This window comes from Patagioenas fasciata, chromosome 7 (assembly GCF_037038585.1).
Source record: "Patagioenas fasciata isolate bPatFas1 chromosome 7, bPatFas1.hap1, whole genome shotgun sequence".
Classification (NCBI taxonomy): Eukaryota; Metazoa; Chordata; class Aves; order Columbiformes; family Columbidae; genus Patagioenas; species Patagioenas fasciata.
In genome coordinates, this window is record NC_092526.1 from 14,966,460 (window position 1) to 14,988,759 (window position 22,300).

The 22,300-nt window shown below is 37.7% G+C and overlaps 1 long non-coding RNA gene across 4 annotated transcripts in view; it reads right to left on the reverse strand.

The window, feature by feature from the left end:
* The window catches only part of LOC139828417 (uncharacterized), a 389,304-nt gene that overhangs the window by 41,489 nt on the left and 325,515 nt on the right, over positions 1-22,300 (reverse strand). For all 4 annotated transcript variants that reach the window (XR_011739971.1, XR_011739972.1, XR_011739974.1 and 1 more), the window contains 3 exons: positions 7,259-7,298; positions 6,186-6,370; positions 5,534-5,584 (listed from right to left, as the gene is read on the reverse strand). This is a non-coding gene — a long non-coding RNA (uncharacterized lncRNA). The remainder of the gene's footprint in view (positions 1-5,533; positions 5,585-6,185; positions 6,371-7,258; positions 7,299-22,300) is intronic.

The window sequence follows — 22,300 nt, forward strand, 5'->3', positions numbered from 1 at the left end:
AAACCAAGGCCCTTTTTCAGGGCTGTGACCTTCAGAGAGGAATGGAAAGAGGGAGGTTAGGTCCCCATGTACCTACATAAAGGCTATAAATCCAATCTTCCACTGCAGAGGGAACACAAGGAGGGGGTCCTCGGTCTACTAGAAAGGCAAGGTTGAGAGAAAATCACTATGGTGCAAATACCTTTTATCAGGCAGCTTAATAAATCACACATCCAGGAAATTTAAAGTATCTTTGATTTTATTTACAGTTTACTTTATTTCCTCCCTCCTGCACTCATTTCCAAATCAAAAGACAAGGAAAAGGACTTAGGTGTTTATCCATCTGCAGTAGGCACCAAATTTGTAAAGTGCAAGTCATTACTGAACATTCATTTTCTACTTCAAGTCATGTGAAAATCACTAACTTTTAAAATACAGTCCTGACCCAGGAATGGCTTCCTAAGGAGAAGACTGAAGAGACAGAATTGCAATGGAGACTCACTCTCCTGTCTTTTTATCTTGCCTGGTGTTGCACTCAGCAGATCAGAGGGTGCAGCATCCTCCTCCCTCATCCCCAGGCAGCTGCTGGTCTCGCTCCACTGGTTGGTTCCAAAGGATAAATCAGACTGCCCATACCAAACATTATGGAGAACACTGGACATTGTCTGAGAAGACTGAAATCTAGAATTTCCTGTCCTGGGACGTGAGCAAATTCCAGTTCATTGAAACCTGCACCAAACTCAAAAGGTAGTTTAGTAGCCTTCATAGTTCAGGGGTGTTCTAATGCATACAGAGTACTTGGGAAACACAGTAATTGCTTGGAAAAAGAATCAATTATAAATTCAAAGGCCAATTATTAATACATATAACAATAAAAATTCAAATGCAGTCAAACACATGAGACAAAGCAATGTGCACTTCTGAAAGTAGAAGGCAGCTGTGTGCACACAAGCAGGGTAAGTAACTAACTGAATTTGTCTGCACTGAACTGGAAGGATAAAAAGAGCCAGGAGTCAACATCCTTACCCTCCCCACTGTTACATGCCAACCAGATAAAAATAATTAATATTATGATTAATAAAAAAAAATTGGTTTTCTAAAGAAAAGACTGATTTTTTCCCAGTTTAATTGATTTTTCTTTCACTTTTTTTTATACTTTGTCTCCTTGAATGATCTGCCAGAGGCAGTAGAACAGGTATTTTAATACCAAAATTACCCTGAGAAGCAAGTTTAATCACACACCTCAAGGTTTTCAGAAAAGGGAGTGTAGAGTATAGACTATTTTGGCACTTGCAATTAAGAAATGTCTTGAGTTGGAATTTCTTAAAACTTGTTTTGAGAACTTCCTTTTTATTTTTGTAATTTTTAGATGGGCTTTTCTTCCTGTGCTATGACTCTGTTTGCGCATCAGTCTAAACACCCCATAAACCATTTTAAGGACAGGGTAGTGCTACAGCTTTGGCTTCAATCACAAGGCAGTGCTGAGGAATGGAGTAATGAGATGATCCCCAAGTGGTGTCACATTTTGCCCTGCTCTCCCCAGAGTTCATTTGTTCCCACAGACAGGAACCAGGAAGGCTCCTCTCTACAGAACACAACCCACTGCTGACACAGCACAAAAGTATGACCCAGAATTCTGAGCCCCATTTCAATACCTCTTTAGTCCCACACTTCTGAGACCTTGAGCATTTGTGTTCAAGACAGAGGAAAGAGAGAGGCAGCTCAGCTGAGCTACCAGCTTTCAAAAAGCACTTGAGGAGCAGGTTGATAAAAAAAAAAAATAAAAATAAAAGCAAATCAGCTGATGAAAGCATAACTCAGAGATTTGATAGCAGCCAGGAAAGAGCACTGCAGAGTGCTGATTGCAAAGTAATAGACAGAGGTTTCCATTTCACACATTGTCATTCTAATCTTGCAGTCCCAGTTCCACAATGCCAGGACCGATCCCTCATATAAAGAGGGATAAAAGAGGAGACATAACTACACAGCCCAGGATACAAAATACAGAAAGGAGAGAAGACATTTGTTTAAGCATTCAGCAATTTGCAGCACAGAGAATTTCCATTCACAAACTGGTGTTCCTGATGGTGGAGGCAAAAAGGCAAGATGAAAACAGAAAGAGCTTTTTCGTGTAGTTTGAGGAGAAGTTCCATCTGCAGGTATAATTGACACAGTTTAAATTCCAAGAGTACTAATGCCAAGAAACTCTCAGGACTGCCAGACAATCAGAGGATCCTCTTCTGTCTCACCCTAATCCTCTAAGATAGTTGCCTGTATCTTATGAAGAGCCAGGGCCCTTCAGTGAAGAGGAGGATGACATAATGAAGACCTTTGTAGCTTTGCTGCTAGGAGCCTTTACAGGAATGTACAGAGTGAGAAAATTTCAATTTTATTCTATCCATAGAGGCATTATTGAGAATAGGCAAGAACCGAAATCCTTAAAAAAAGTCATTGAGAGCCTCATAGTGAATGGAAACAAAAGCCTATTGAAGAAGCAGGTGACAAGCAAAGATATTGGTGACTGAAAAATAAGATCAAGGACAAGGGATGAGGCAAGGCCTGGATCTCTAATTTTCCATAGGATGAACAGAGACTACAGTGTGAGGTAGGAAAGGATGACATGTAAATCAAAGAACTGAGCAAGCAAAAGTAGGAAGAAAAATTACACCCTAAGTCCAAGATCTATCCCAATGCTTTCTTCTATTTGTGAACAGCATAGAACATGTGAGACATCATGGAAAGGCTAAAAGGGAAGATAGTAATGCAGATATGAAAAATGATGAGACATGGAACAGAAAGAACAGATGATAGGGAAGTAGGCAGAGTAAAGGGTAAATGAAGTCACTGTTCATTTGAGTTCTGATTTCTGCTTTTCATCTCCAGTAGAAAGATGCAGCAGTCATGTGTATCTTATTCCCTAAAAGTAACCCCAGACTCTTTGCTGATACAGTCTTAAAAATGCATCTTTAAAATGATAATAACTCACAAAACACTCATGCCAGACTTAATTTCAGGGCATCAACTGAACTGGAATAGAAAACCTTCGTTTTCTTAGCAAATTTTTGCACCTCATAAAGGTTTTATCTGTTGCTATGGCAAAGGCTTTACCCAAAGGAATTACTTGTAGAACACCAGAAGAAGGGGGAATTTTTCAGTTCCTTTCACATACACATTTTCATATCACAGGCATTTTAATTTAATCATGTTTTCCCCTTCATCGTTCAGAGAGTTTCTTTTAGTCCGGAATAAGCTGCATGTCTACATCAGCAATATGGAAGGATCTATTCTTATCGTCTTCTCCACTGTAAATCAAAATCTACTTTTAATTATAGAATATCAGCTATTTCTTTTTTATGACATTCAAGTGCTTATTCCAAATTGAAAGAGCCATAGAGCAATTGCCATGGTATTTTCATACATAGAGTGATGACCTTTTTAATACGATTTCATGGAAACAATGGAGTTACATTCGTCAGGTTATATATAGACTTTCTGCTTCTTTTTTTCAGACATGCTACTTTCAATTCATTATGACATTTGATAGGAGACATAAAAGTGTCGGTAGATCAGGTTTTTTTCAGCCACCTCATCTGACAAGAATTCCCTCCTCCCTGTTTCTTTTTACAGTGCTATGTTGTTCACTCATTTGGGCCTACTTCAATTTGCTTATTAAATATGTAAGATCTTCCTTCACTATGCAACCAGGAGCTGAATCATGTAAGATTAACACAAAGCCCTTGGGAGAGGATTTTTTTAACATTATTAATATTAATAGTATGTGCAGCTCATGTATTTTTGTACTTTCCAAACCCAAATGTCAATACAGTGGATAAATTGTACTTTCCTTTGTCATCTTCTTTGTCTTCTTCAAAGAAAGAATGACATTCAACTTAACTAAAAGAAAAACTTCACACATTTCCAGCTAAATTCCATTTTTACATCCCAAAGACTCATGATTATAAAGGACTATCTTGCCTGGCCATTGATACAAGAGAAATGATACCCTGAGGAAACGGATAAGAAACATAAGGATTTTATTTTTTGTGTTGACTTATGCAACCTCATAAATCACACTGGTCTCAATCAAGTCAAGGATTTCACTAATGACCTAATGAGAAGTGCTGTAATAGCTAACCAATAGGAACCTAGATTTGAACCCTTGCACAGAACTCAAGGAAAATTCAGATACTCAAATGGGATCCAAAGCAGACAGCATGTGGAGGAGGAACAGCTTAGACCTAATCAGTGGGCAACACCAGGGAAGAAAAAGCCATGTTTCATCCCCCTTCCTTTCAGATTGAAGCCTGAAAGTGCTCCTGAAATGTTGGCTTGCAAAGAGCTTAGAACATCTCATTCCTTTCTTTCCAAAATTATCTGCAAGAGGAAGTATCACATACTTGCCCTGGATATACAGATATTCAGCAGATGAGGGTTCACTCAAGAAATGGCTTCAATTGTGTGCTATGTTTGACATGAGTCAATTTCACATCTCAGAGATGTTCTCCAGTGAAACATTTTGACAATGATTGTGTTGTTATTTCTGCACTTCCTCATCCCAATGTCTGACTTTTCCATGCTGTGTTTGCCTCCTGTCCACACAGACTGCAACAGAACTGCCATATATGTGGCCTGAAGGCAGTGACAGAAAGCATTGAGGACAGGCTGCACCTCACCTGTGCCCCTCTACACAAGATCATCCTGATGACCACATTATTGGGTTACTCTATTGACAGTGTACAAACAACCCCTTTTAAAAAGCATCCCTCTATTTCCATCTTCAGGACTGTTATTTCTTTTACCACGAGCTAAAATACAGAACTAATTGTTAAAGTATCTTCTAAAACCAAACCTCCTTTCTCACAGAAGGAGAGTGACTTGTTAACTTGTTTGCAAAATCCTTCTCTGTCTTTCTCATGCTTGCAGTTTCATGATCAAGTAATAGAAATATTTTCCTCTATGTGGAGACAGCTTTGAAAGACCAACTTATAGTCTGCTACCTCTATGACTCTAGGGAGAGAAGAGATGTGGAAAAGCATCAGATAGAGACTGAAAGAATCTGAATCTTCTGTTTTTTTCAAGTTTTCTAAGAGAAAAAAATCATAATTTTCTCTTTTGTCATCTACATCTCTTTCTTCAGCTACACCTTAAAAGAGAATAGCAGTATTAGCTTAATCTCTGGAGGGTTCACCCTGCATTCACGAGCTATTCTGTGTGGCTGCTAATAAAATCCATTAACATCCAATTTATGTTTTAAGACCACACTCCAGCAAGAGAGAATGAAAGTTCACTATGAGCATCTTGGATGTATGGTACTCAAGCTGTGAAAGAATAAAAGCACTTTGCAGTATTATAGGGCTAATCCTAAACCCATCAGATGGATCAGGATGAGACACAATTCTCTTAATTCAGACTGATAGCAAGTGACAGCTTGTGCATAGCTTCTGCATTTAGAAATAACCACAGTCATTGTCTTTTCAGACATCTTGTTTAACACAAGACAGATAATTCTTCCAAGTTTAATGTTTTTAAATGTTGGGGTTCTTCTCTTTCTTACCTTCTTTCTTGATCTTCCTACATCATGTCTGCTTCTGATACACAATAAGGCCTGAAACCAGAAGATCTTAGTTAAAACACAACTAAGAAAAAAATTAAGTATAGAAATAAATATGACACAACAGGAAGGAAGACACACTGAGTTATAAGGATAGAGCTTGTTCACGTTGTACTTTCAGCCTCACTCCTCAGGCTGAGGATACCCTCAAAATTTTAAGGCACTGATCCAAAGTAAAACAAATTAAGAAACTGATTTATCTTAATCATACACTGTGAAATGGACCTTGAAAAATGTAACCCATTGGGACACCTCCTGATTTGAGGTGGTTGTGGCTTAAGCTTTGAGTCAGTAAACAATGAGCAGCTCTCTTTGTGATGACTATAAAAACTTTATGTTTGCATATACAAGTAAATTAATCTGTGTTCTGGGAATGACTCAAAGAGAATGAAATCAATCACATTTATAAGCATCTTGTGACCTTTACTCTTTTCTCTAGAAGAGAAATAAAAAGAAGACAATTGTACCTTGCTTTCCACAGTGTTGTCTGGGTGTTTGATAGGAATCTGACTGGGAAATGATACTGACAGCAAGATAACAAGAAAACCCATTTATCACTGTGACAGGTGCTCGGTTTTATATGAGTTTAAATTACCAGTGATGGAGTAGCGTTGTCTTTCTCGCATCTTCACCTCATAACCAATGTTTAGACTCAACTAAAGCTTCCATTCCATAGTAATCAAGTTACATGGAGTCAAATTGTTATTCATGAATTCAAGGAGGTTAAGACTTGAGATTCATTAATGCAATGTTGTCAGCCATAGTGAGCAGGTCCATGGCCTAGAACAGAGTAGTAATTGGTAAATCTGAATGCTGGGTGGTTAATGGCTGTTTATTAGCCTCTAACACATTCTGTGTTATTTAGTCTTACAAGATTTGACACTAGATATTTCTACTGAGTCAGAACACCCTGACAGTTCACCTTTCTTGCACATCAGTGGACATGTGCCAGAGCATGCTAATAACTGTGCTATTGAGGAAAATAAACACAAATCACCACTTCTTATACCAGCTGCTGTGAAGTGTGATCTTCCCCATTTGAACAATCAGGGACTTCAGAAACTGTCCTGAAAACTGGGGTGTCATTTATAGACAAGGCAGTGTCAGCTGTCTCATTTCTATGCATGAATTGAGTAACCACAATTTCTTTTGGCCTAAATCAGAATTAGGTTTTTGTTCCTGTGTTTTCTAAGGAAAAAACAAAACCAAACAAAACAAAACCATGATTAGGATTTCTCTGGAACTTACAGTTTTCTCCATTAAGCACAAGCTCTTCTGTTTACTTTTGAGTCACAGAATTTCGCAAAGTATCAGTCTGTAGTAGAAATATCATTTTTCACATCTCATTTCAATCCTAGGATAGATTGCTATTACAAAAGTTTACAAGAGCAAGTCTTATTCACAGCATGGCACTCAGCTAGGGAGAAAGGCATATTTAATGCTGGACAGGATTCAGCTTAGTCATCAGGTCCATTGCAGACGATCAAAGTCCTGTCAACAGTTGCCACCTCATATAATTCCTTCAATTAATGTATCTCTCTGTTTATCTGGGCTTCCATAGGCAGGTTTGTCACCATTTAGTATAGCTATCGTAGCACTGAAACGGAGATGTCTTTTTTTCTGATTTCCAACATAAAATAATTTATACTTACTTTAGTCTTTATTTACCTTGCCTTTTACTTCATACCCTTCCTGCAGGTTCTCTCTGCTGAGGAATTTAGAGAGAGTAGTCATAACCTCGAGTTCATTATATTAAAAAACTAAATTTTTCAGTCCCCTATATGATGTCTCCAGTTTCTTGATTGTTGTCTGCACCTGCTTCAGTTTGAATTCATTCTCTAACATAGATGAGAAGAAACATGTATACAGAATGAAAACAAGAACCATACATGCCTTACATAGAGTTGTTAATACTTTACTATTTCTATTGCAAACATTTTACTTGAGACATAGTAGAGGAATATCTTCCTTTTTACATAAATGTTATATAGTCATACAGTGATTGACCAAAATACCCAGGCTATTTTCGTTCCCTCCTAGTGCTAAATATTCACAGTGTCCAGCATTTTGTATTAGTTCTGATATGCATGACCTTCTGTTTCCATTACTCGAGGACCTCAAGGTCACTCAGTAAATTCTGTATAGTACCTGGATCCTTCTTTATTGGCATCCTTTCTGCCTTTGAAATATCAGCATGTTTCAAAAGCATTGTTTATCATGCTGGTCATAACGACTAGTGAGATAGACAGTATTAAACAGGATGGAGGTTTGAGGATCTCAGCTGCAAAGCTCTTTTCAGACTAACACCGTTCCTTTGTTGTATTTCAGTTTCTTATGCCCCTTAGAGTTCTCCAACTAATTCTATTCCTTTTCATCGTAATTAATCATTTCTCTCATAGTAAAATATGACAAGCAGCATAGAAGTCTAGCTAGGTTAGATCTATGGAAGTTAGACTGATAGGGAGTTTTTCATGTTATAGCATTATTGAGATGCTTTTCATCAAAACTCACAGAAACATTTAAAGTGAAACCTAAGCCAGTCAAAGCTCCCTAGCTTTTATGTTTTATAGCATACTCTGGATTCCTGCCTAGTTTCTCAAAAGGGTGCAAATACGCACCAGGACCATGATTATTGCAAAATTCCAGCGCTACAAGGCTTTGAGAAGAAAGAAGCAAATCCAGGCGGTTCCAATTCCATTTGCCTTTCATTTGGAGTAAGGGCTGTTCAGATGCAAACCAAAGTCACAGCTCTGAGGATGTGTATCCTGAGCCAGTGTTTACTGAAGGTGTTTCAAGGAAACTCTACAGCATTAAGCTTGTACAAAAAAGGCTAACTATGAGAAAATTAGTTTCCATGTATATTATAAACTCTACTGTTCTTTATGAAGTGTGTGTAACAAAGGTATTTTGCATATAAATGAACATTTCAAAAATATGATCACACCACAGAAATATTAACTGAGATTGAGCCTATGAAAAGACACTGAAATCTTATTGAGAGGGGGTGGTTTTGCTCTTAAATTGCATACCATCAAAAGAATAACAACAACGATAAAATGAACAATCCAGGCTTGATAGGTTTCATATTGTGATGCAATGCCATGCATATTAATCGCCATAATGAAACTTATCCCAAATAATTCACATGTTGCATAAACAGCTTTGTTCTTGCCTAAATTTAAATGCATCACTTTACACATTGTTCAAATCTGTGACAATTCGAGCAAAAACTGTGTCTTTCTACTATTTTCTTTGGACTGGCTAGTTTTCTTCTATTCAAATAATAGGTTTAATAGACTCTAAAGATGGACTCTGAGGAAACAGTATGAAAATCCTTCTGTTTTTCTCAGTAAGGGGTGGACTTAGGCAAGAGTGTTAGATCAGGGCAAAAAGCTTCCACACCTGATGCATTAACCCTCACACACACTCTTCTAAAATTATTGCAGCAGCCTCTATTCATCCATGCGCACTGGTGGTATAGACAATGTAAGTGACAGAGTTGCTTTCATCATTAACTTCATTATATGATCTGTAACTTTATTAGCAGCAAGACTGCAAGTACAGAAGGGAAGTTACTAATGCAATCAGCATAAGAAAAACACTGAAAAATTGTGAATAATATTTATTTGCATAAAAATGGCTTCTTATTAAAATCACAGCCAGGCAAAGAGCTCAGAGGTGCACCCAGGAGATTTTCAGAAGAAACCATAATATATTGTACAAAATCTGGAATAGAGAAGGTATTTTTGACAGTATGTGTTCCCAATTAATAAGGCTTATTAGTATTATTGTTGTCATTCATATTGCAGTGACTTCAAATAGCCACAATCAAGAATCAGAATCCTGCTGAGGTAAACTGGTTACCGAAGTGCAAAACACCCTGTTTGTCCCAACTAGATGATGAGCTAAATTCAGTGGGACAAATGCTTAAGTGGTTTGCTGAATGGCAATTGATTTTAATCTGTGCTTGAAGTTAGTATGTTCTAGTCTTTCTCTTATTGGACTTTCCCCCACCAGCTTTCTTTTAGGTTATAAAGGCTTCCGGAAATTATCTCTTCTTATCGAATTATACACAGTATCTAGAACAATAACATCAGTGCATAACTGGAGTTTTCAGGGACTATAATATAAATATCAACAGTGCAGCCTGTATTGATTCAGTCAAGTTATTTAAGCAAACTGGATCTTTAAAGCAAGATGCCTATAAAAGTCAGGTCTTTGTCTTTTAGTCTTTAACCATTTAATTCCTCTGGATCACAAGGAAGGAATGAAAACTTTTTCAAGAAAGTTTTCATTATGTGTGACAGCTTAGTCTCTCCCTCTGAAGCCTAAATTTGAACCACAACAAATCTGAGACCAAAGAAAACATAACTATTCGCTGTCTGCCTTCCTCCTTGTCTTTCTAGGCACCATGCATCCAAGTTCATCTCTGTTCCAAGAGACCTATGTTCATTTAATTGCCATGGAACACTCTTACACCTGGACTTACCCTGACTGCATGAGTGCTGCCAACACCCAATTACCCCAAAATCCGTTTCGCACAAGTGTTGGTGATTGCCAGGAGATGGAGTGTTCAAATCTTGAATCTCCATGAGATGGACCTAGATAACTCTGTTCCCTTTCTGGCATAAATTGCTGCAACCTCCAGGTATTTGCAGTATTCCTAAACTGGTGGTTTTAATCACAGTATGGACTCCCCAGTCATTAAAGGTAAATACTTTAACACTGTACATGTCTAATTCTACTTATGTCATCATCAGGAGCTAAGTTAGGGTCCTTAAGGATGTGATGACTGTTAATTGCAGTCAGGGGTGGGTTAATTTAAATGAGAAAACTCAAGCAATGGAGGCTTCTGTAATTTGCTGTACCACTTGTTCCTCAGGGGAACTGATTCTGAACTAAACTTAAAAAAAATAATCACAAAAATATTACCATAAAACAGGATAAGACACACAAATCCCTCTTCAAGAAAATAAATAAAACATCAGGTTTTACCACTCTCCTCTAATTAACATGGCAACCTTTCTGTTCCTTCCTGGAGCCTCCAGGGCAAATTATGTCAGGTGGTGACACGGTGCAAAGACTACAGTGAAAAAGGGAACCAGCTGGTGTGTGTTCAAAGAGGGAGTTATTTCCTAGCAATTCAGACTCCTCTGGAACTCAGCTCACACCTTTTGCAAATAAATAACTTAAACATGCTGACAGTATGTCAACTTTGGAGAAATTACAGTATGTATAGTATGTAAATTTTATACAGTCACCGTGCATTTTGATTTCTCCCGATTTGTAGAAATACAAAAAACATACAAGAACAGAAAGGGAAACACAGAGGACTGGGTAGCCACAGGCAGAGAAAACCTTCATTAGTAAGTGAAGTCTTCATGTGACAAAGACACCCACGTCTGATATTTAGATAATACAGTTATGGCGGCAAGTTCTATGTCCTGCTTTTGTTCCTACTAAATAAAACATACAGAAGATAGCAACTTAACAAGTAACCCTCAACACATTTTATCAATGGAAAAGCTTTGGTGGTTATTTCTTCAGCTGGGCACAGGCAGGAATCTGATTCAAAGGTTAATGCAGCAGGAGTCTTTCCCTTGAGTTCAATTTTGTCCAGATCACAGGAATTATGCTAAACTACCCTTGACTTCTTTGTCAAGTCAGTGGCTGGAGTATATGGCAAACAGGCCAGTGTCCATGGTTCACTTCTTCTGGCAGGATTTTGCTGAAGGTTTCAAAACCTTCCTAAGCAGGAGCATATGTAGATTGCAAACCCTCATGTAGTTAAAAGGAGCAGTGACAGCTATGCTTGTGTAGTATTCCCATACTGATAACAACATTATGAGGAGAAAGACATTTGGTGACAGAAGTCAAACCACAGCTGAGGAGTACAGAGCATTCACCACACAAGCCTGGACAAAGGAGATCAAAGTGCTGAATATAATGGTCCTTCTTTGTTTTCTTTTCCAGGCATTTTTACATCAGACTGGCAGTCGCTGGGTTATGTCATCATGGGGATGCACTAACACGTAAGGGCTGAAGCCTCATAGCTCAGGCACACCGCTGCCGACACATCCAGAGGAAGCACACAGAGACAATGGACTGAGACCACATCTGGCTGTGGAGGCAGGTCCTACCATCCAGCCTGAAGCAATCTGTGTAGATGAATAATAATGATTGTGCAAAATGACTACTTCTTATTAGCTTATGGCCTTGTTTACTCGGGAACCATTACAAGAGGTAAGAGATTATAATTAGTAGACAACAGATAGTGATGCCAGTGATAAGGAAAGGTAGCTGCTTTCTGGATATTATCAATGGTAAAGCACAACTTGTGCAAATTACTAGGAGACAAATAATGAGATTATGAACATTTCTCTGTATCAGACCCTTTGAAGTCACTGGTGACCACAGAAAATTTCTGCCTTTGTAAAATAAATCCAAAGAGAAAAGGCAACAAGAACTGAAAGCATAGCTGGATTAGGGGAATGAGCGGAGCTGTACTGGGGGAAGCCTTTACAATGTGCAACAGGTAAAAAAACCCACCGCCATACCAGTTGTATGCAGAGAAGGATCTTGCTGGAAAGCCCATAGGAGAAACTGCTCATTTGATGTGGATTTTTGCAACAGGCCAGAAGTTTGCCACAGTGTCACAAACAGCATGCAGCAAATAGTCAATGATTTGAGGCACTGATAACAACAAAGAGCAAAAGATAAATAACCTACAGTGCAAATAATTGACGGTTAATGATTGAATCCAGTACAAAATGTAATAAATTGAGGTCTTTTCAATGACATGCATGTCCATTTATCCTATTACAAAGGCAATCCAGAAGAATTTAATTTCATCCATTTACCATCATGGAGTGAGTACGTTGGTGTAGCATCTTGGCAAATGTTTAATTTAAAAGACAGTACTTCAGAGTATGTTATGGCTTGTTTTATAGAGTAAAGAAACATAGCTTAAAATGGAATTTGATTTCATCAAAATTGTCAGACTCTGCATGAAAGGGTGATTTTCAGGAAAAACAACAACAGCAGCAAACAGCAAGTCAAATTAGCATTCTGACTTTGATGGAGTATTTAAGGAGCATGTGTTCCTGATTGCCAGGATGCTTGTTTTAAATGACCTGAAGTATTCTACATGAATTCAGCTACATGGCACAGACGGTAGAATACTCTTTTTTTTTTTTTTCTTCAAAGAAAGCAGCTCTGAAACAGATTGTAAGTGACACTGGAACTTAATTCACATCCAAAGAGTTCTAGTTATCTGAAAGATATAACATCATATGTGTCATATCACCTCCTTCCCATTCTGCCACAGTACAGATTACTGTCTGAATTGATGCAGAATTAGTAAACCAGTTGTGCTATCAGCCTAATAAACAGGAGTTTATAGCTACAACTAGCTGTGAATTTCCCAGTGATATAAGGAATAACCACAAGATCCCAGTTCTTTGAATACTAAATGTTGAACTGTGAACCACCCTTCTCATCCTTTTGCTCTAAAAATGTGAGTCCTATGTGAGTAACCATTCTTCAAGCTTTTCCTGCAATGTCAGTAATGTGCAGTTGCTTCACATATTTGTATACAAAATGAGGAGTGTAGTCTATGTGCAAAGGATTTTTTGTGTGGATCAAGCAGGCTGTTGTTAACAATGGTATCTGCAGGGTATGTTTAAGGATCTGGACATGAATTAAAGACTGATCTATAAAAGGACTTTCAAATGAAACAAGGCAAATGAGAAAATACTCCTGTTCTTATTCATCCAACCAAAATGAAAAAAAATAGATGGGCTAGCTTTTTGTTCCATGCCAGCTGGATCTATTAAATATGTCAAGTCTATAAATAGGACCATAAATAGATAAACCATCTATTCAGCCAAGCCCTGTTTCTACTGAGAATGACCTTTGGGGGCAGGAAGATATTGCTAAAACATTAAGAGCAGGAAGTTTCAGCACTTTTCCAGTTCCTGTGTAAAGCCTTGGAGACATTTTCTAGAGACTGAAATTTTTATAAAGTTTGTATGGCCTTTTACTCTGAAGGGAACATGCACAGTACAAAATTGGGTGATGTGCTTTTCAACAGTTTATAGTTGCTTTGTCTTCTGTTGCAGGTGATGATTTATAGAAATATCTACAGTCAATTAACATTCATGGCTGCTTGAAAATTATGTATAACAATGTTTTCTCTTTTTTTTTTTGATGTTAATCAGAGCAGAGAGTGATGAAAAAGAAAATTTGAAGACCTCATCTTTGAAACTATTTCCAATTTGAAACTAATTACAAAAAAAAGGAGTAAAGAATTGGATGAAATTACTTTTTTTTCTCTCTCATTCTAAAATCAGAAAGAAGTGTCCTTGACTTTTCTTTTTTTAGCATTTTTTTTACAATTTAAGAATAATTCTGGAATTTCCAAATAAGACTATTTGACAACTGCACCAGAGACTTAGAGACACTGAAAACAAGAAGTCCATTAGATTCACTACATTTACACCCAGGCATCATAACAAATAACGATCTCAGTGAGATTCTAACAGCATAAAAATCCTGCAACATCATTGCAAATACAACAAAGAACTTCCTAGTGTAAACTAACAATAACTGAAACTAAGAGATCAATGAGGCTTTAGAAGGATGATAGAAGAGCCAATGAAATAATTTGGTCAGAATAATACAAGACGCATTAAAATAAACTTATTGATCCATGTCTAGGTGTCAATACTGTCATTTAAGGTGTGCCTAACTTTAAGCATTCAGATTCTGATCAATATGCTCTCCTTTCTGCAAAAGAGATTAAATCCCAGTGATATATGACTACTTTTTAACCATGTTCAATATAATCACTAATCCACCATTTTCAATCAGCATTTCCAAGGACATGATAGAGGTCCCTATTTAATCATCCATCACACTCAGAAAGACCAAAGAGGACTGTCAATAAATACTTGTCAATAAATATTCTTGAGGCTGGGCTAGAGTTATTCTGTATTATTATTCTCCCACTGGAAAAACTGATTTTCTATGCCTTGTCCTGGAATGGCAGAGCAAAGCAGGTAGGCTCTCCAGATGTTTGTATATAAACAAAGCAATGCAGACTGTATGCAGAAGATGTCTTCAGAGCACCAGGAGGCGGGCCTGTCTGCAAAAATCTGTGGTTAAAATCCTTCCTGGAATGAATGATGAATTCTGTGGATCTGGCAGCTCTTCGTTGCAATCAACAAAATGTTCTGACCTCCAGTCTGTCTCTAATCTCAGTTTAAGGATTTGCCATCATATGAGAACTAAATAAAACCATCTGATTTTCAAAGACAAGATGTCTGTGTATCAATGAACGAGAGTTACACACCAACTGTTTGCTTGCTGTATTAACTTGTGCTTCTTGTTGCTCATTGTGGTAGTTTCTAAAGTTCTTCACTCAATGCAAATCAGACACATTTGTGAACTCCTCAGACTATTCATGCACACATAACTAAACAAAACGCTGCTGCTCTCACACAGAACAGCAAGTATTCTTGTAAGTTTCTCATTCCTGAAAATATCTGATGGAATAATCATGCCTTATATCAAATCAAAGCAGAACTACTGCTTGTGTTGTTATTTAAATATTATCAAGAACCGTGTATGCACCTGGTGCGGTGGAAAACTTAAAGGTACACAAGTTCCTTGCCACTGGCAATGTGTACTGTCAGTACATATGCCGGTGTGTGACTGTGGATAATAATTGTTTTGCTCAATATCTCTTTAATGCTTTACATGGCACTCAAATGCTGAATCCACTGAGCCTTCCAGTGTTATCAATGTTCAAGAAGCTCTAGAAAAATTTACAGAGAACTCTTGGCATTTTACTTGCCGAATGCTTTACACTACCATAATCCAGCGTTGTTACAAGATAGTGAGTACAGCTAGCAGTTAGAATATGCTGAAGTATCTGTATTAACACTTCCATGTACTCAGGTGGTCCTTTCCAGGTGTAAATTTGCCTCACGTTTATGCTGGAAGGCACAGGGTAGGGTCTTGAGTGCACCACGTGTGTTCCAGCAGTTTCCTCACTGGCCGAAACCACATGCCAGGTTGCCACCAGGAGAGCCCCACTTGTGAGGTGGGTTCACCAGAGCCGTGGTGTGTGCTGCTGGGATTGGAAACCTGTACAAGCCTCTTTGGCACACACACGATGCAGATATGTGATTTGAGAGCTGGGATGGATTGTATCAAATCAAATCAAATCTCAAATCTTTAGTGTTTTTGTTATTATTATTATTATTATAGCACTGCACTGGTTAGAAATATAGACAAACCTGGGAATCCTGCCTTTTATGTACTACTGATTCATGCAGTAATCACAGGCAGGGCTCATGCCCAAATGTCAGCAGATAATACAGCCTGAGCTTAACTGCTGCTTATCTCTGAGATTTCCCAGTGGCATCTTTCTACCGTAAGCAAGGTGTTATCAGCACTTGCTAGAGACCACACTGATGTGTCACATCTTTGCAAGGATCACAGGGGTCTGGAAAGAGTCTGAAGGAAAGATGATAGTGCCATCGTTTCTGTTTTATCTAGAAACCATTGTGATTTTGAGTTCCCTTTCCCTTAGGATGCAGCACGCAATTGGTTGTGGGATATTTTTGGAAGTGACACAGTGTGATTTAACACAAGAATAACTAAAGGAGGCTTCTGTGAAGGACTGTTTTACCCAGTAGTGTTGTTTGGGTTGTAGCTGGTGGTAGTTACTGGTACAGGTAGATATAATTGCACAATAAGTTCACTCTGCAAAACAGATAATAATGCTGGAAACTAACAGTGATACATCCCTGCTCCAGGAACTAGGAAAAGAAAAATGATGTGGCAGGATGTTTCAGAGTAAGTTTATGAAAAGGCAGGTTTCAAGGTCAGTCACAGCAGTGTTGTTTCCAAGAAAACTGATTTAAAAATTCACCTCTAAAATTGGGATATATTTTACACTGGACTTCGCCAGTGGAGTTGGAAGGATCATCCTGCAAGGTCAGTATATCTTTGTCCCATGCCTGGAATCAATAAAGGAGATAACTATCTTCTTTTCCTTTTTTTTTTTTTTTTTTTTAAATCCTCATGCTACTACCTTGCTTAAGTCATACATTTTATTTTTATTTGGTTGCTTGGCCTGTGGTAGATACCAGCTTCTCTCACATACAAAATGCTCTCCTAAGGATTTTTTAGTGACTTAATGACAGGTCCCAGAGCACTATGAGTTGGTTAGAATTCATTATATCTAGCAGAAGCAGCAATTTTGGCAGTATCTGTCAAGAGAGTACAAGTGATACCTTATTATGAAAAAAATATGTAGAGTGAAGGAAGTAGGAAGTTTCAGTGTACTGCTTCTCAAGGGAAGTGACCTGCCTGACCATATTTTGGTTCATTTGTCTATGGCAGTTCTCAGCTGTTACACTGCCATGTTTAGGAAGTCCAGTGTGAGAGCATGTCACTACTGGGCTGGATTCCTAGTAGGTGTAAATCAGATTTCAGCCTCTGAAATGTCATATCAGGAATCAGAACATTCTTTTTGAGAGACCTAACTCCCATAAAAGAGGAGCATAAATAATTCTAGATGATAATCTGATCCTATATGTTACTAAAATCAAACCATGATGTAAAGCAGCAATGCAGACTAACATTTTTTAAAGACTGACATGTCAGATGATCATTTCTTCCACCATCCTTCATAGCCCAGACTAAGCATCTTTGACTACCTTCCTTACTATTGGTTTTGGATTTGTGATCTGGAGGATCTGAGAAAACTATTGTCTGCATTTCTGTATCAAGGCAATGATTCCCACTTGAGCTAGTTTTTAAAGTTTTCCAGTCTTTGATTTCCAGGTGTGGAGAATTAGACATATCTCTAGATTAATTACTCCAGAAATTACACTATCGTGTCTCTGAAATGGGTATCAATGGGCATCCTGTCCTTGGCATGAAATAGTCTTCAATTTCCTTCTATCAAGTACTATTTTCTGATACAAAACAGCAGTCTACTTTCAGATATCTTTTTGCTTTGTTAGTATTTGTTGATCTTATCCAAATCATAACCTAATCCCTTGCAAGTCTAAAACCCCAAAACAGCTGGATTGTCCTGATTCCCCTGCTCATATCAGGTCTGCTGTACACAGAAACATTTTTGTAGATAATTTTTGAACCTTTCCAAGATTACTGGAACTTCCATCCCAGAAAAGTCCTACCCCTCCTCACCAAAAATGAAGCACGCACCAACACCCTTTTAGTCAGCTAGACTCTGTCAGACTCCGAAACTATGAACACACTGGTCAGACACCAGATCACACCCACATGGAGAGTTTGTTTCCTAACAATCAGAATCACATTTCTGAACCAGTGCTTGCTGATATGTTTGCTGCCCTCTGAAGAATTGTAACATTAATAAACAGGAAGGGAAAAATGTCTGCTTCTTATCTTTGTCCCTTCGGTATTCCTTTTTCATTTCTTTATGACAAATACTTGTTACCGTTCACGTTATGTTTAGTAAGGTCTTTGAACCCTGTACTGAACTAAGACCTAGTAGCAAATCTCTAAATATAATCCTGTTTCCAACCACTGTTTCTGAACTTCATTCAGCAGTGAGCTAGTGCTGGGGATATTCAATATTTACTGTTGGGATGATCTTGTTCATTATCAAGGCTTAATTAACCTACTTAGAGAAGCACTGAATAACATGCTTGAAGGCTCATTACCTACATTTACGCTTAACTTTGAATTTTTGCCAAAAGTTAAGATAAAATGATCTGCCAAAAAAGGATGACTTTAAACACATGTTTAACTGCCTTGTCAATTCAGGTATAATTTCAGGTCAATAAAGATCCTAACTTTACCTAACTTATTATTGGTTCGAACTTGTGCTTTGAAGGATCTGAGACAACTATTATTTGCATGAAGCATTGAAAACATTAATTCAGAATAAATCATATTTATGATAGATTTAAAATAGCTAGCAATATATAAGACACTGAAGAAAAAAATTAATTTTGCTATCTTGTTACTGTGATAATTTTATGCATTAAACATAGTCCATTTTTGTTAGGAAACATTAGATACTGTAATATTTTTTGAGCTTGCATAATGGAAGAGTTAGGGAAAAATATGCAGGTTGGCTGATAATAGCTTCAAGACACATTTTTTTCTCCCCCCTTCTTTTCCTCCTTAAAGAGGATTAATCTTACTTTGTCTCGTGCTTAGTCACCAAAGACAATAATGTGTGTGAAATTAAATGGATATTACTTTAGACTTTTAAAAGAAATATTATTTGGGGAATAAAGTTTAGAAATAAGGTCAAGTGCCTGCACTGAATAGCAACACAACCAAAACCAGAAGTGACAAGCAAGTAATCTCTCTAAGACAAGGGTCATGAAACTGCTTCTGTGAAATTACTACTTTTCCAAATTTGCAGGATGAATACTCAACAAAAGGGAGATTTGGAATTTGTGCAAGGTTTAACTAAAAAAAACAAAAAAAAAAAAAAAAGGAAAGCAGGTAAAGATTATTTTGAGTTAAGGAGGATTCAGATCACTTGCTCTACACAGGCAGTCATGGAACGGAGTACAGCAGATAGATATGAGAATAATAAATGAAAGTTGTTTAAAATTCAGGGGTCTTGATAGGTGGTAGATAATTAATGATCAAAATAACACTATGTTACAAGTCAACAGATACAACTAGTTTTATTTTGACGATAAGAGAGGTAACATAAGAGAAGGACTGGCTCTACCCAGCTCTCCCATGACAGATGCTTGTCTAACTTTTTTGGATCCTATGTGTCCTTTGACAACCCATTGCTACTTCCCAACTCCCATAACTAGAAAGCCTCCCCGAGTGTCTAACCTGACTGTACCTGGATTCAATACAAGGCCACAGCTTCCCAACCAGTCCTCAGAAATAATTTTATTGTCCTTGCCTATTCAGTGACCTTTTCGTATTTGACAAACGCCACAGTATCTTCCTACGCATATTCTTTCTCTGAGCTGAAAATCTCAAATTTCTTTAATCTTTTCTCATTTTATACCTTTGGAAATTCGTGTACTCTCCTGGACTTTCCCACTGCACATCTAGTTATAGATGGAGAGCTTGGATAAGGAAAAAAAGTACTACCCTTATTATTGTTGTACCAAGATATCAAACACTTCGTTTCTAAGAGATTTAAGGTAGGAACAAGATAAATTTGAATGTGAAAGAGATCTGAACACTTTTGGGGAGTAATGCCTGTTTTAGGACTTTCCTAATCAAGTTAAAGTTTTGCAGAAAATTTGCCATTCCCCTTTCAGTGCTTGCTCCAGATGATTCAACTTCCACTGAATTTATTAAAAACTTGTAATTGATTTTGAGGGGCTTTGAGAACACTTCCTCCACCCACTCACCCAGTAGGCAGCTGATTGTTGTTGTGAGTGATTAGGAGAGAAGTACTGATGAAACCCTTCTATTTCTAGAGTTCTTTCATTCAAAGTGAAGGAATTACTCTTGTTTGCGCTTTCAAAAGGTGAAGACTTTTTGAAATACATTGGCCATTTATACAAATCCCTTTTCTCATTGCAATCACCTCAAACTGCACTATTTATCACATCTACATTATCCTTTTATGTATTACATTGACTGCAAAACTGTAAGAAAAATCTTTGACCTATCTCAGCACAGAAAAGACCTGTTGGAGTGGGTCCAGAGGAGGGCCACAAAAATGATGGGAGGGCTGGAACACCTCCCCTGTGAGGACAGGCTGAGAGAGTTGGGGTTGTTCAGCCTGGAGAAGAGAAGGCTCCTAGGAGACTTTTCTGCAGCCTCTCAGTACTTAAAAGGGGCCTTTAAGAAAGATGAGGACAGGCTTTTTAGCAGGGCCTGTTATGATAGGACAAGGGGTAATGGTTTTAAACCAAGAGAGAGGAGATTCAGACTAGATATAAGGAAGAACTTTTTATGATCAGGGTAGTGAAGCACTGGAACAGGTTGCTCGGAAAGGTGGTCAATGCCCTGTCCCTGGAAACATTCAGTTTTGGGTTGGACAGGGCTCTGAGCAACTTGATCTAGTCAAAGATATCCCTGCTTATTGCAGCAGGATTGGACTAGATGACATTTAAAGGTGCTTTCCAAACAAAATTATTCTGTGATTCTAAATATAAATACATAGTAATGTGTCTTTCTAAATAACACAGTGGTTTGGGGCACATGTATCCAGAACCAGTTCATATCGGGGTATGCATGATAACTACAGATCAGATACAGGATATGAGAAGAGAAAGTTCAATCACCATATTTGAAATAGAAAAATTCCAGAGGAATTTTTCCTTGTAGGTATGACTGGAAATGTCCTATTTTCACTTAAGAATTTTTTTTTTAAGAGTCCAATCCAACTTCTAATGGCATTAGTGGCAGTTTTTCTACTTGCTTCTGTAAGACATGAATTTTCATTTCACCATTAATCACCATGAACACATCCAGTATAAGTACTACCTGTCAGGTAAGCCCTTTGGCTCTTACAAATGCAACTCTAATCCAAATTTTGGGCCTGACAAGGGGCACGCAGAAGCTACAGTAAAAGTAATTACCAGGGGATCCAATTCTTTGTTTGCGAAGGGAGTGTTTAACAGCTGGTAATCTGTGTTTGACCTGTCTTGATGGAAGAAAATGTAACTTCAAATAGTAGCTGGAAGGAGCAGCCTGTTGCTCATACATTCTGTCATTAGATACACAGGCTGCCAGCCACATATGATCATGATAGCATGATAGGCTAAAACCAAGTCTTTCTTATTTCACTTCAAGCTTTTTTTTTTTTTTTTTTTTTTTTTTTTTTAAGTCACAGCTAGTCATTCCCATGACACTGTTTGTAAAAGGAATAATTTATTTTGGTAATCTTTAAAAACTTTTCATGCTTTTGTAAACCATGCTGACATAATAACCAACAAATCAACAAAAGATCAATCTTCTGCACAGGGAAGCATCTTCCATCTCTGCTGCCAACTGAGATATCAGATGAACAGTGATCAAAGATGCACGTGTACACTGGATATTGCAATTACCACAGGAACGAAAAGAAAAATCTGCAGGTGAAGGCTAGACAATGTGATGGTGAATTCTGAGTAGCAGAGGTGTTTTCTGAGGTGAAACAAATGATTTAAAAGTAATAACAAGTAGCATACCTTTTATTTATACAATTTATAACTAAGAAGGATGAATTATTCAGCTTTTGAAAGGTTCAAGTTCAAGAAAATATACAACTCTGTCACAGTGCTTTCCAAAGCATGGATTTATAAGTTTTTAAGCCTTGGTATTAGCAGTATTTGCAAAAAGAGGAAAGAAAACCAGCACACTCTACTTGGGTAGCTAGGGAAACTGAGGTGTGCAGTACCACAGTGTTTGGCATGAGGTCATTGGGATGTTCTTCCACTTTGCTCTGCCATATTTTGTTTTGTTGCATCCAAATAGCATGCATATTTTTGTTCATACTACACAGGAATATTCTTTTCAGCTGAATTATTGCAGTATGGAAAAATGACCACTTTTTCCCAAAAAAAAGCAAACTCAGAAATCTATAACCTTTTTGTTGGAAAGCTAATGAGAAGTTGAATAAAAATAAAATCAAGCACAAAAATAAAAATCAAAAAAAATCCAAACAAACAAGCACAATGCAGCCAAATTAATGGGAGAGAGCCCAGGAAAATAGAAACAAACTTAATTCTC